The 15,107-nt window shown below is 39.9% G+C and overlaps 1 pseudogene; it reads right to left on the reverse strand.

The window, feature by feature from the left end:
- Positions 1-7,312: 7,312 nt before the first annotated feature.
- Positions 7,313-13,645, reverse strand: LOC123951528 (annotated as a pseudogene).
- Positions 13,646-15,107: the final 1,462 nt, after the last annotated feature.

Below are 15,107 nucleotides of genomic sequence, written 5' to 3' on the forward strand. Positions count from 1 at the left end.
GAAACTCCACCACATCCACTCACGCACCCTTGGAGTCTACAAAATAAGGATACCTTAAGATTTTGTGAAGATCAAATATGATAATAGGAAGAAGGCACTGATAACTGTGCCTAGAATAGCTACTCATAATCACCATGTCTTAAACTGTACATCATGGTTTTTATGCTTTTCTATGCATTTGGTATAGTTCACAATAAAAAAAGTTTAAGCAAAATTGCTAGATTAGAGCTAGACTGATGAGGGTCTTGAATGCCAAAATGTAGGGTTTGGATGCTAAATTTTATCCTGTAGTTATAGAGGAACCATTGCTATCTGCATAGGATTTGGGGTCCTGAGTCCAGGAACCTCTTTCTAAGTTCTCTTAAAAACCACCTGGAAAAGGTTGTAGGTTACATGTTGACCCAAGCACACATTAACTGACACAGGGTGAACTGACCTGCCTCCTATAAACATCTCCCGCTTTCCCCTTTGCTCCAATCTTGACAGAGAAGAAAATGAGAAGTTGTAACTCTTCCCATTGGTCTACTTTGTGGTATATGAGAAATTGACAGGCGTCAGATACAACCAGGAATAATTCCTATCCATCACTTATTTATTAGCAGGATGGCCTCATCCAAATCAGTCAACCCTTTCTGGGGTCTTTACAGTAGGGATAACATCAGGGTACGTTCTTAGAATTAAGGCTCTAGAGATTACCTGTTACAGGAGATGCGTTATATCTATATTTTATTTCCACTTTGTTAGAACACTACCCCTAAGTTTTATGAGTCATAGATCCCTGGAGTGTTCTTTCTCACACCTATCATAAAAGTCTTGTGGGGCACCTGGGTGACTCAGTCAGTTGAGCTTCCGACTCTTGATTTTGGCTTGGGTCATGATCTTGGGGTCATGAGATTGGGCCCCCATGTCTGGCTCCTGCTTGTCAGGGAGCCTGCTTGGGATTCTCTCTCCCTCTCCCTCTGCCCACCCCCAGTTCACATGGGCTCAGAAGGAAGGAAGGTAGGGAGAGAAAGAAAGGAAAAGAAAGAAAAAGAAAGAAAGAAAGAAAGAAAGAAAGAAAGAAAGAAAGAAAGAAAGAAAGAAAGAAAGAAAGAAAAGAAAGAAAGAAAGAAAATCTTTAAAAAATGAAAGTCTGGTGACTCAGTTTCAGAAGACTATCCAAAATTGAAAACCAATCATTTAGGCCAACTTTGTTCAGAAAATTTTTTTATCCAGGGGTACCTGGGTGGCTCAGTCGTTAAGTGTCCAACTCTTGATTGCAGGTCAGGTCATGATTTCAGGGTCATGAGACTGGGCCCTGTATCAGGCTCTGCCCTGGGTGTGGAGCCTGCTTAGGATTCTCTCTCTCCCTCTCCCTTTACCCCTCCCCTCCCCCCCACCCCCCCCCACCTCCCTGCCTTCATGGGCACACGCTTGCTCTCTCTCTAAAAAAAAAAGAAAGAAGGAAAGAAAATTGTTTTACCAAAATATCTTAGACAGTTGATACTGAGTCAGTCAGATTCTTACTCAACCTTCCATGTGTATAGGCTGCAGTCCTAAGTTTTCACCCTTTCCTTGCTCCTGCCTTTAGAACCGGCAGATGTGTGTTATCTGCTCCTTCTGTTTGGTTAACTTCAAGAGCGTCTAATCTTTTTATAACCGGTTCTGTTGGCTCTTATCTGGATTCCCTGTAGTGCCTTGTCAATTGTACAGTTTAACAGATCTCCACCCTCCTCCCTGGCAATTAGAAGAGCAATATAATTATTTAACAATGTGTTAGAGTCTTCTAGCAGATAAGCTCCTTAATTGGACCTTTACATCCTTTGCTCTGTGTGTGTGTGTGTGTGTGTGTGTGTGTGTGTGTGTGTAAAAAATATAACCTGAAGGCTTTTTGTAAAGTTGGATTTTTACAAAATTTTCTGGACTAAATACCAAATAAGGGCCCAGAGCACCCTTTTGTCAATAGCTACCCCCCACCCCACGCCATGCTTGGAGAGACAGCTATCGTTTTCTTCAACCTGGAAAAATTAATCAGACCTATTATTTCAGTCTTGAAGCCCTCTCTTGTTATTTTCTCATATAATTTTACGTCTTTTTCTATTCTGATGTCTTTATCTGTGTGGCTCGAGAGACACTGAAATCTCCAATTCCATACCTCATCACAGGATAACATAGGAAAAGGTAATGGGCTCTGGGTCAAGATAAGTGTTCATCCAGGCTCTGCCCCTAACTGTGTGACCTTGCCAAGGCAGTTAACTGCTTTGGCTTTCAAATTCCTTACTTCTAAAATACCTAGAGAACACATCTTCCCCTTCAGCTTTGTACTCTGTACACCTTCACCTCTGAAACATCCTTCCTCACATTTATGGGTTTTCTGATTCATTCCCAGTAACCCAGCAGAGAACTGCTTTTTTACTTTGGTTCAGTATTTGACTCTTAATTTTGCCAGATTTCTACTCATATACTTTCTTGCTAACTCGAAGTCTCAGCTTAAACTTAACATGAAGCATCTAATACATATTTCTGGATATTCACTACAGATCTGCTAACTATTCTCTGTCATTTAAAAAATAGTCACAAAAAATTTTCTAAATAAATAAAAATGTTAGTCATATAAATTTTGAAGTATAATTCACATTTTAAAACTGAAATTTTGAATTTCTTGGTCAGCTTGTGAAGTTATTGACAACATATTTTTGAAACAAAAAAGCAGAGTAAGAGAGGAAGGCTAGCTATAAACAGGGTTAGTTGCCCTCATTCTATGCAGGATGAATTAGGAGGGCAATAACCAGATGAATTATGTTCATGGAAAGGCAAAAAATCAATTCCAAATGGGGAATTGAAAACCCTCTCAGTCTTTCTTGGGACTTACAGGGTTCGTTTCTCCTCCGAGCCCATCTCTCCCTGGTTGCAATTTCAAGGAGAGCTGATTAGAGTAAAGCAATAGAGCTCAGTATTCCAGGAAACTCCCCAGGGTCTGGGCAAGAGCTTTAAGATAGGAAGTACCGACAACTCAAGTCCAAATCCTTCCTTTATCAGATACCTCCAGCCAGGGTGAGGACCAGGTGACCACAGTGACATGCAGAAAGTAGCCCACAAGTTTAACTGACCACAAGCTGCATCCCGCTCTGGAAAACAGCCTCAGCCTCCTAATCCCATTCCGTGGTTATTCTAGAGGAAACGGAAAGGACTGGATCTTAACTTCTAAAATGAATCTGTGTTAAATTGGGAAGAAGCTAAGTGTGTCCTTGGTAGTGTTTTCCTTTCAATTTAAGTGTATATCACAAGTAAACCCCTATAAACTCGAGGAGAGGTGCCTCAGTAACTGCTTATTGCTCTGGTTGATCTCCTCTCCAGCCCTTAGTTCTTGGCTAGAGTCAAAACCCCCATCTCAATGGATCACCTGTTCTGCTTGAAGAGTCATCCTGTTTTCAGCCTCACCTTGCCTACAAGGTCGGAGTGCTCTCCCTAAAAACTGTAATTCAACTGGGATTTCTCCTGGCCTTCACTTACTCCTGATCACCCTCAGGATTCAGTGAAAGGTCTTCACCATTACCTACCCAAAATCCTCCATAATCTCGACCCTTCATACTTACCTTGGCTCACTCTATATTCTTCTTCTCCCTCTTGCATAGTAAACTCCAGCAGTGTTGAACTCTTCATGTAGCTCTGAACACAAAGTACTACTTCAAATTTCTGGTACTCTAGATCCTTCTCTTGGATCCTTACCCTCTTGTCCACTTCATTAATTCACATTCAACTCATCTGATAGATAGATAGATACAACTTATATGCAACCTTCAAAACCTAATTCATAAAAAGTTAATGGAAAAATAGTATTTTGTTATTTGTGGATGCAAAAATTCTTATTACTAGTAATACTCAAGGTTTTTCATGTTTATCAGCCACATGTTTCTTATTTGAATAGTTTAATTCTTAACTTTTTTTTTTTTTTAAAGATTTATTTATTTGACAGATAGAGATCACAAGTAGGCAAGTAGGCAGAGAGGCAGGCAGAGAGAGAGAGAGGAGGAAGCAGGCTCCCAGCCAAGCAGAGAGCCCGATGCGGGGCTCGATCTAATTCTTAACTTTTATCTCTTTTTCTATTTTTATACTATTTTTTTAAAAAGCTATGCATATGAAAAAATAAAGTAAAATAAAAGCAGGGGCGCCTGGGTGGCTCAGTCATTTAAGGGTCTGCCTTCAATTCAGGTCATGATTCTAGAGTCCCAGGATTGAGCCCTGCTTCAGACCTCCTGCTCAGTGGGGAGGTTGCTTCCCCCTGTCCCTCTGCCCCTCCCCACCTGCTAATGTGCTCTCTAGCTCTCTCTCCAATTAAAAAAAAAAATCTTGGGCGCCTGGGTGGCTCAGTGGGTTCAAGCCTCTGCCTTCAGCTCAGGTCATGATCCCAGTGTATCGGGCCCTGTGCTCAGCGGGCTCTCTGCTCAGCGGGGGGCCTGCTTCCCTTCCCCTCTCTGCCTGCCTCTCTGCCTATTTGTGATCTCTGTCTGTCAAATAAATAAATAAAATCTTTTTAAAAAAATCTTAAAAAAAATAAAAACAATGCATATGATATTTGTCTACAAAGAAGATCCATTCGTTTGCCATGTATGGACAAAAATTTTCTTCCAACTTATTGTCTTTTAATATCCTATTTCAGTGAATACTTTTATTTCACTGTGAAGAAGTTGCTTGTAGTTAGATCCTATCAAATTCTATTGCTGATGTTAGCTGCTTTGAGCTATTAATTATAACAGTAATAAATGAATTATTTTCTAATGTTTAATAAATTGATACATTGCAATTGACAAGAATAAACAAAACCCAATTTATAAATCACAGCCCTCAACACAGAGTAGGGGTTCAATAAACCATTGCTGAGTGAAATAGTACACAGAAAGCCAGAATCCAAGTGGTAAAGTTACAACTTTCCTGTTTCTGTTTAAGTCCCATCTTTCTTCTGACTTTAATGGCTTCAGAAGTATCAAATACAAGATGCTAAAACAAGTATCTAAGCAAGTGCCATTTTTACCTCCAGTTCCTAGTATCTCTCAGAAGATGACTGTCCCATCCAGAAGAGACCTGAGAACACCAACCAAACTTTAAGTTTTCTCCATTCCAGAAGGACAAAGGAAGTATTATTTCAACCTTACCAATGCTGGTCAGTCAAACTGTATGACCTTTTACTTGTTCTTTGATTACACTTGGCCCAGAACTTCTAAAGCCCTCAGTTACTAGTACCTGCCCCCAAACCTGCTATGATATTCTGGGCTCTTGGCACATCCACATAGTTAAATTTGGACTAAGTTGGCCAGAATTTTTAGGGTCATTTCCATCGCACACATTACCAGGACCTAGGTCTTGCTATTAGGTCATGACTGGTGTCCAGACTGAGTGGGGGAAGGGAGTCCAGTGGTGGCCTCTGGCCTCAGTTTTCCTCATGTGATTGCTTAAGGTTCTGAATTATATTTTCCCAATACCTTTCATATAAGTGTGAGAGGTTAGCTTTTCGGGAGAAACTGAACATCAAAGATACTCACAAATCATACCAAACAATATAGAAAACCTTTTGGATTCTATTTTATAAAGATGATACAAAAACATAAAATTCATGCCATTACCAGATGTATTGATCACTTCTCTGGGGATGGGGTACATCTGGAAATACATAAAGCATAGTTACCTGTAATAAGTCATAGTAAATACATATAAAAGATGAAAATAGGAAAGCTAAAACTTTTAAAGTATAACAGCTTAAGAGTCTAAAGTAAAAAAGGCAACTCAAAAGGACATAATGTAGTAGTCTTAAAAGTCACCTTTTTATAAGCAATGCCTTCGCCAATATTCTACAGCAACACGATTTACCACACTGTTCGGCTCTGACCCAAATTCTTATCTCCAGCCACAGCCTCTCCCCTACACTCCAGACTCCCTGAGGAATTGAGTCTGTATGCCACCAAATGCTGCCTTCTCACTTGGGAGCTTAATAGGTGTCTTGGGCTTAACACATCCAAAATGAAATCCAAAATCTCCATCTTAACATTTGTTCCTCCAGTGATCTCCTTCATCTCAGTTAAGGGCTACTGTCATTTTAAGTGTACCAAAATCAAAAGCTTATACTCTTGACTCCTTACCCTCTTTCTCTCTAACATCCAATCCATCACCAAATCCACCTCCATTGTTATCATCCTGGTCCAAGTCACATCATCTTTTTCGTGGACTGTTGGAGTCTTCTCTTAACTGATCTTCCTGCTTCTATCCTTGCCTTCTGTAGTCTGTCCTTAATGCAGTAATGAAGGTGGTTGCTTTATAAGAGAAGCTAGGTTATAGCACTCCTCTACTCTGACCCCTTCAGTGGTTTTCCATGTCACTCAAGGTAATATCCAATGTCTACAGCCTATTCATCCCCCACCACCTCCCAAACCTATTTTGCTTCTTCTCTGTTTTCTGAAGCGCTACTATGATCTTGATATGTTACTACTTTCTAAAATATAAAGTTAGTCTTTCAACTAAGACTAACCATATAGCAGAGAGTTGCATATCAGCACAAGAAACAGATGTCAACTGAAACTAACACTCCTGGTACAGGAGGATAAATAAAGTTATATCTTGTGTTATCCAGTAACATACATTCTGCCAAATCAAACTTAACAGGGCCCTTCAGAGCTAGATGGGAAGAACTCATCAAACTGTACTACAGCTTTTTTGTGTGTGTGTTGGGGGGGAAGGGACAGAGTCATCTACTAATTTACACACACACACACAACACACACACACACACATCATTTCTTTTTTGGTGGTAGAAACATGTGAAATCTAGTCTTTTAGCAATTTGGAAGTATGTAATACAGCATTGTCTATAATAAGTATGCTATGTGTTAGATCTTCAAAATTTATCTGTCTTTTAGTTGCAAGTTTGTATCTTTTAACAACATTTACCCAGTTCCCCCAGCCCCTGGTAACCATCATTCTACCCTCTGTTTCTGCAAATTCGTCCGTTCTACAAGTTCCACATATAAGTGATACCATACAATATTTATCTTTGATGGGCTTATCTCACTAAGCATAATGCCCTAAAAGGTCCATCCATTTTGTTGCTAATGGCAGGATTTTCTTTTTTCTCATGGCTGAGTAATATTTCATTGTATATATATATACCACAACTTTTGTATCCATTCATCCACTGATAGACATTTAGGTTGTTTCTATATCTTGGCTATTGTGAATAATACTGTAATAAACAGGAGTGCAGATTTCTTTTCTTTTTCTTCCTCTTTTTCTCACCCCCCCCCCCCCCCCCGCTGCTTCTTCTCTTTGGCTGGGTACAGTATACTTACTGATGGTACATGACAAGGTAGAGCTTCCCAAGTTCCTGCTTTTCTTCAGGGCATCTGGGATGAAAATTAGGGAGATTGGGAGATACTCGGTATGTTGGGGAATGAGTTGTGGCTAGGACTCCCCAACAGTTGAGGACCTCTCTATTCTTCTTGTTCTTGCTAGGCTGGTCCAGAGGGTCTTTCTTGGAGGCCATGTGGACCATAAGGTCTACCACCTTGTTGCTGTAGCCAAATTCATTGTTATACGAGGAAATGAGCTTGATGAAGTGGTCATTGAGAGCAATGCCAACCCCAGGATCAAAGGTGGAGGAGTGGCCGTCACTGTTAAAGTTATGCGAGACTACCTGGTACTTGGTATAGCCCAGGGTGCCCTTGAGGGGGCCCTGTTGTGCCTGATTCACCTGATTCTTGATGTCTTCATATTTGGCAGCTTTCTCCAGGTGACAGGTCAGACCCACGACTGAGATATTGGGAGTGGGAACATAGAAGGCCATGCCAGTGAGCTTCCCATTCAGCTCAGGGATGACCTTGCCTACAGCCTTGGAAGTGCCAGTAGAAGAAGGGATAGTGTTCTAGGCAGCCCCTCAGCCATCACACCACAGCTTCCCAGAGGGGCTGTCCATGATCTTCTGGGTGGCAGTGATGGCAAGGACTGTGGTTATGAGTCCCCTCGATGATGCCGAAGTTGAAATGGATGACCTTGGCCAGAGGAGCCAAGCAGTTAATGGTTCAGGAGGCATTGCTGACAATCTTGAGGGTGTCGTCATACTTCTCCTGGTTCACACTCATCATAAACATGGGGTTATCAGCAGAAGGGGCAGAGATGATGACCCTCTTGACCCAGTGCTTCAGGTGAACCCCAGCATTCTCCATGGTGAAAACCCCAGTGGACTCCACAACATACTCAGGTCCAGCATCACCCCATTTGATGTTGGCAGGATCTCACTCCTGGAATAAGGAGATGGGCTTTCCATTGATAACAACATTCTTGTTCTCAGCCTTGACTGTGCCATGGAAGCTGCCAGGATGGAATCATACTAAAACATGTAGACCATGTAGTTGAGGTCAATGAAAGGGTCATTGATGCTGACAATATCCACTCTGCCACATGTAAGCAGCTCTGGTGACCAGGCACACAATATGGCCAAGTCCGTTTACTCTAATCTTCACCACCTTGTCTTGGGCATGTGGCTGGTACTGCACCAGAATAGGTGGCTGTCTGTCAAACAGGGAGGAGCAGAGAGCCCAGATTTCTTTTCAAAATCCTATTTTCATATCCTTTGGATACATACCCAGGAGTAGAATTTCTGGATCATATGGTAGTTGTTTGTTTATATTTATTTATTTTGAGAGAGAGAGAGCGGGAAAGGGGAGGGTCAGAGGGAGAGGAAGAGAGAAGATCCCAAGCAGGCTCTACACCCATTGCTGAGCCTGATGTGGGACTCAATCTCGTGACCTGAGCTGAAAATCAAGAGTGGACCATTCAACCCACTGAGCCACCCAGGCACCCCTGGTAGTTGTATTTTTAATTTTTTGAATAACGTCTGTAATATTCTCCATAGTGACTTAACCAGCTATATTCCCACCCACAGTGCACAAAGGTTTCCTTTCTTCCACATCCTCGCCAACACTTGTTAACTCATCTTTCTGGTGATAACCATTCTGATAGGTGGGCAGTGATTATTTCAATGTGGTTTTGATTTGCATTTCCCTGATAATTAGTGATGTTGAACATTCCTTCATGTACCTGTTGATCATTTGGATGTCTTCTCTGGAAAAATATCTACTTAGGTCCTCTGCCTATTTTTAATCAGATTATTTGTTTTTTGCTGTTATTATTGAGTTGTATGAGTTCATTATATATTTTGGATATTAACCTTCTACCTAATACGTAGTTTGCAAATATTTTCTCAGTTCTATAGGTTGCCTTTTAATTTTACTAATTCTTTTTCTGTGTAGAAGCTTTTTAGTTTGATGTAGTCCCTCTTGTTGATTTGTGTTTAGATGGATTGTGCTTTTGATATCATGTCCAAAAACTTATTGCCAAAACCAATGTCAAGGAGCTTCTTCCCATGTTTTCTTCTAGGAGTTTTACATACCAGGTCTTTCTTATGCTTAAGTCCTTAAACCACTTCTAGTTAATTTTTATGAGTGGTATTAAGATAGGGGTACATAATTTCCTTTTCTTTTCTATTATCTTCCTTTTCAATAAGCCTTCCTTCTTTCTTGCCTCCTTCCTTCCTTCCCTCTCTCCCACTCTTTTTTTCTTGTTATTGCTCTTGTTCTTCTTTTGTTTGAGGAGTTTTCTTTTTGTCTTTAAATCAAAACCGTGTGTGTGCGCGTGCACACACGCACGTGCATGTGTTGGGGGCGTAAGCTTTTTAAAGGGGTTTTCCAGTATTTACTTTACGAAAAAAATTTTTAAGTTTTTCTCTAACTTTTAATGAAAGCCAAATGTTATAAATAGTAATTAAAATGTTTACATTGAAGTAGATTGCTAGATCTGCAGTGTAGCCAATACTGGCAGCTTTTGATAAATTAGAATGAGCTACACAGGCTGGTTGTTTTTTTTTTTCCCCTAAAATGCCACAGTGTCCAGAAAGCAGTTCCACCCCACACACTACCCTTGTTTCAGATCAGATGAACTGAGCAAAGAAAATGCTTCCCAACATGGCAAATTACCCACTGTATCAAAAGAAACTGGAAGATATTACCAGTGGGAGGGTTGGCTTTGGAAAACATGAACATCAGGATTTTGATGTAAAGTGTGATCTCTGGGCTTTTCCCAAACTGCCCTGCATTAGGGGAAACATTATTTCCAGGTCATTCATGTGCCTGTCATTACACCTTAATCAGTCCAGATATCACTGACACATTTCAGAAAATAAAAACAGAAAGGGAGGGAGGAAACTTTCCTAGCTTCATCTCCACTAAATGCCCTTATGTGAAAAGCTTTCCTAGACCCCCAGCGTTGTTTCACATGCTCCTGAGTGAAGAAACATATTCTTTTGAAAAGTTTCCACACTTTTCTGGTGCCACAGTCGTCTGGCAAAACATCTAGGGAGCCTTCACATAACCCCGCATGCAGCACAGCCTTTTTAATGAAATTGCCAGTGAGCAAACCTTGCTGATTGCCTTCCATATTTAAATCAGACCTTCTGATGAAGGAATAAATCAGTTCACACTTCCCCAGAATTTGCAGTGTGTTGAGAAATTATCATGTAGATCTGTGGTGCTTAACACTGGCCACACACAGATTATCTGGAGAGCTTTTAAAAAATATTGTTGCCTTCGATTCACTCGGAAAGACTTAGGAAGGACAGGTCATCAGTGTTTACTGAAAGCATTCACACACACACTTCCTCCCACTAATTGTGATAGATAGCTGGTCTGAGATAGCTGGGCTGAGAACCACTGGCGGTTGAGGGATTTCTGGTATTTAGAACTCCGTGTTTTCATTGTTGTGAGATCTTCTTTACTAATGTCCACTAACTTAACTAACTTAAGCCTCTCATTTGGCCAAATCACTTTCATGATGTATGGTAGGGTAAGATACTTGAAACTCTTGTTTTTCGAGGGATCTTTAGGTATACATGTTATTCCTGTGTCTGGGGAATGTTCTAAGTTTCTCTAGTGGTAGCCAGGTTCTCCAAAAGAAAGATGTATAACTTGATTGTTTTGGAAATATTCAGTAAGTCCAGGTGTTAGTATATAGTTTTCAAGTCTATGTTTAGCACCTTAAAAATCTATCATTAGTTGCATTAAAAAAAAAAAGAGCAAAGACTCATTCTCAGATATTAGAGGCCTTCTTCTCTCAAGTAAACTCGGTGAGAAAAACACAGGTTTTAGTTTACTTTAGTAAGCGTGTGTATTTGTGTGTGATTTAGATTTTGTGAAAAAGAAATAAAAGGAATATCAGCAACAACTGCACTTATACAAGCATGAAAAAATATATAGCCTTATGAAACTGTGAGTCACACAAAATGTGTCTTTTTTTTTTAAGATTTTATTTATTTATTTGACAGAGAGAAATCACAACTAGGCAGAGAGGCAGGCAGAGAGAGAGAAAGAGGGAAGCAGGCTCCCTGCTGAGCAGAGAGCCCGATGCGGGACTCGATCCCAGGACCCTGAGATCATGACCTAAGCCGAAGGCAGCGGCTTAACCCACTGAGCCACCCAGGCGCCCCCACAAAATGTGTCTTAATGCTGCTTCTGCTGCATTTGTGGCAGAGTAATTAAACGGTGCCGATCCATTAACGCTTAATCAAACCAAAAATCATTCTCTCCCCCACCATAATCATAATCCCTTTCAAATTGCATCTGAAAAGCTAGAAGAGACAAGTTTTAAAGGCAAATTTTTTAATGAAATAAAAGGGTTCTCTTTTCTCATAAGACTGCTACTAAACAAGAAACTCTGTCAAGTTCTTATTCCCCGTCTATGCATATTTATTTCTGTGCAATAAATAAACTAGATTGTGCAAAACCCCAGAATAGAAAATTCCCAGCATCAAGTGGTTTTTTAGTGAGGAATAGGTCACATGAAGAACATTTTTTTTTTTTTACAATAAGATGAGTATGTTCTCTTTTAGTTTGAGCCTATTTACCATCTCCTATGTGTCCAAATGCAAAAGAGCTCTGAGAGTGAATATAATATGGGGTCTGTTCTCCTTTAAGTATTCTATTTCTTGATCATTACCTAGCAGTCCAGAAGAAAGGTATTTTCCATTGATTTACCAAGAAATCGACAGTGTATTACCAACACATCAAGCTTCCATTACATGGTAATAAGAGAAAAGGAAATCATGAATGAAGGGAGGCAGTGCCAGAGGCAGAGAAGGAAAGGTGACAGTTGTCTGGGCAGTTAGGAAGTCTTCTCCAAAATTAGCTTTACTTTGTACGATTCAAATGTGATTTTATCTATTTGCCATGACAGTTGTGCTTTACACTTGTGACAGAACGGACAGCCACCCCCAAAACATTATCTTCACAGTAGATCTTAAAGCTCATACAAATACTCAAGTGCAGTGCCGTACCTCATCATGAGGTTAATTTAGAAAGTGGCACGTTATACTTTATAACAATATACTGAAAACCTCCATGTTGTAGGCCAATATTCAATCACCATCTTATAGTGAAAAAGAGCAAATTCTGGAGTCAGAAGGGTATGGGTTCAATCTGGTTTTCAGAAGTAACTATCTGTATGACTTCGACCAATCATCTTACCCTTCAGAACTTCGCATTTCTTATCGGTAAAATAAAGACAATGATACCTACTTTGTAGAGATGAGATGTCCCTTTTAGGATTAGGAATGGAGTATGTAAACTGCCTAGCACATAATTCATACTCCAAAAATGGTAGCTACTATTTTTTATAACTTCTATAAAGAAAAGCAACCTGTGAATTCACAGACCTGTACCCCTAGGGATAAAAATACATTATATGTTTATTTAAAAAAAAAAAAAATTTGGAAGGGGAGGCGAACCATAAGAGACTATGGACTCTGAAAAACAACCTGAGGGTTTTGAAGGGTCAGGGGTGGGAGGTTGGGGGAACAGGTGGTGGGTAATGGGGAGGGCACGTTTTGCATGGAGCACTGGGTGTTGTGCAAAAAGAATGAATACTGTTACGCTGAAAAAATAAATAAAATGGAAAAAAAATATAAAAAAAAGAAAAGCAACCTGGTGAATGGTTTCTAAAAGGTGCTCAACAAAAGTAGTTGCTTCTTAAACACCTTTGTCTAATATATTTATTCATCCTTTTGAGTCTACCATTGAAATTTAAGTTACATTTACCAAAAAATGACAAGATAAACCAGATTTTTTAAAAATATGAAATCATGTACCAAATATACAGTGGGAAGCACAATGCAACATGAGCTCTGATGAAATTGAGTTTACATGGCAGAGCTTGAAAATCAGGGAAAAGAAGTGAGTTTCTGACTCTCTTCCCTTCCCAGCTGTACCACTTGGCTGTGACATTAGGTTGGCACAGGCAGTCTTCAAAACCAAGAAGCAGACAAGAGCTTCTAAAAGAGACACATGAGGGAGCTTGGTGGTGAGAGCCGGGAACTAGGAAGAGTAATCAAGATGATAATCAGAGAGACAGAGAAAGAGAAGAGAGGAGAGAAATGTAGGAAACAGGGAAAAGGGGGACTGATTAAGCAGCTAATAGGGGCCGTTCTCATTCTGGATGCCTATTTTAAAAACTTGTTATGATAAAATAAAACACAGACCAAATACCACACCAAAATTCATACCTTAGAGAATTATTATAAGGTGAGTACCCTGTAACCACCGCGCAGGTCAAGGAGTACCTTCACCTGTCCCATTCCAAGCTCAATACCTTCTCTCTTCCCAGAAGCAAGTACCAACCTGACTAGCATCGTAACCATCCCTCTGTTTCTTCCTGTATTTATTACCCAAGAGTACACCTCAAACACTCCGGTTAAGATGTGCTCTTTTAAAAAAATGATCTCTTTTAAGTCATTTTCATTCGAGAGATTTCCTCTCTACCCATTTCTTTTCTTTGCAATTTATCTACTGAAGAACCTGGGGCATTTGACCAGTCAAGATTCCCACAGTCTGAGTTTTGCTGATTGTACACTCATGATGTAGTTGACCATTTCCTCTGCTCTCCATATTTCCTGAAAATTGGCATCTGGGTCCAGAGGCTTGATAAGATTCAGGTTGTACACCTTTGGCAAGTTCAAAGGTGGTGATGTATTCTTTTATCAGGAGGCACATGACCTAGCTCTTTCTGTGATATTAAGTAGCTTCAATGCTTGATGCCTAGATACATGAATTGATTAGGGATTGATCAGGGCACCTGGGTGGCTCAGTTGGTTAAGCAACTGCCTTTGGCTCAGGTCATGATCCTGGAGTCCCTGGATCAAGTCCCACATCGGGCTCCCAGCTCCATGGGGAGTCTGCTTCTCCCTCTGACCTTCTCCCCTCTCATGCTCTCTCTCACTCTCTCTCTCTCTCAAATAAATAAATAAAATCTTTTTTAAAAAAAATATGGTGATAGTATAATTTTATCATTTCTTTTATAGTTATTGACTGGAATACTTATAAAAAGAAATACTTCTTTCATCTACTTTAGATTACTTAGTAGCATAATTCATACAAAGACAGGATAGTTGCTTTATTCTTTCCTATTTACCAGTGTTCAAAATAATTAATTGATTCTTTATCATCATTTAAAGGTGGCTGATTTGGGGTTTTGTTCAGATTATTATGAACCCATGAATTTAAACATATTTGATGAATTCTGGCTGTTTTTATCAGACTGCTCCCATGTATACCAAGCTACCTCTCCAGTGTTTTAAAGGCAAAGGTTGATACCTATGCCAGATAAGTATTTATTTCTTAGGTCTTTACTTGTATGTACCATCAGAAGGTTGGAGTTGGATAGATTTGCTAATCCTTGATAACACAACTTTGACAAAACCTCGTTATGAACCTGTCCTCATTTGTGCTCAATAAAATAAGTCTTCCGAGTACTGGGAAATCATACTATATCACAAATTCATTCTAAGTTGGTCATTCCCTAAAAAAAAAATACACATAATTTTTAACCTCACCGAAGTAAATAAATAAGTCAATTATTAATTAATTTATTAATTAATCAATCAATCTTAGAGCCTGGGAGTCATGGAAAGAGAAATATGAGCCATTCAACCAGCAGAGGGAGTACAAGTTAGCTGATAAATGCAACCTCCCAGACTCTGCTTTCCTATTGGTGAAATCACTGATAATGTTTTGGAGAGAAGGAAGATACCAGGAACAAGA

This window comes from Meles meles, chromosome 10, assembly GCF_922984935.1.
Source record: "Meles meles chromosome 10, mMelMel3.1 paternal haplotype, whole genome shotgun sequence".
NCBI classification, from domain to species: Eukaryota; Metazoa; Chordata; class Mammalia; order Carnivora; family Mustelidae; genus Meles; species Meles meles.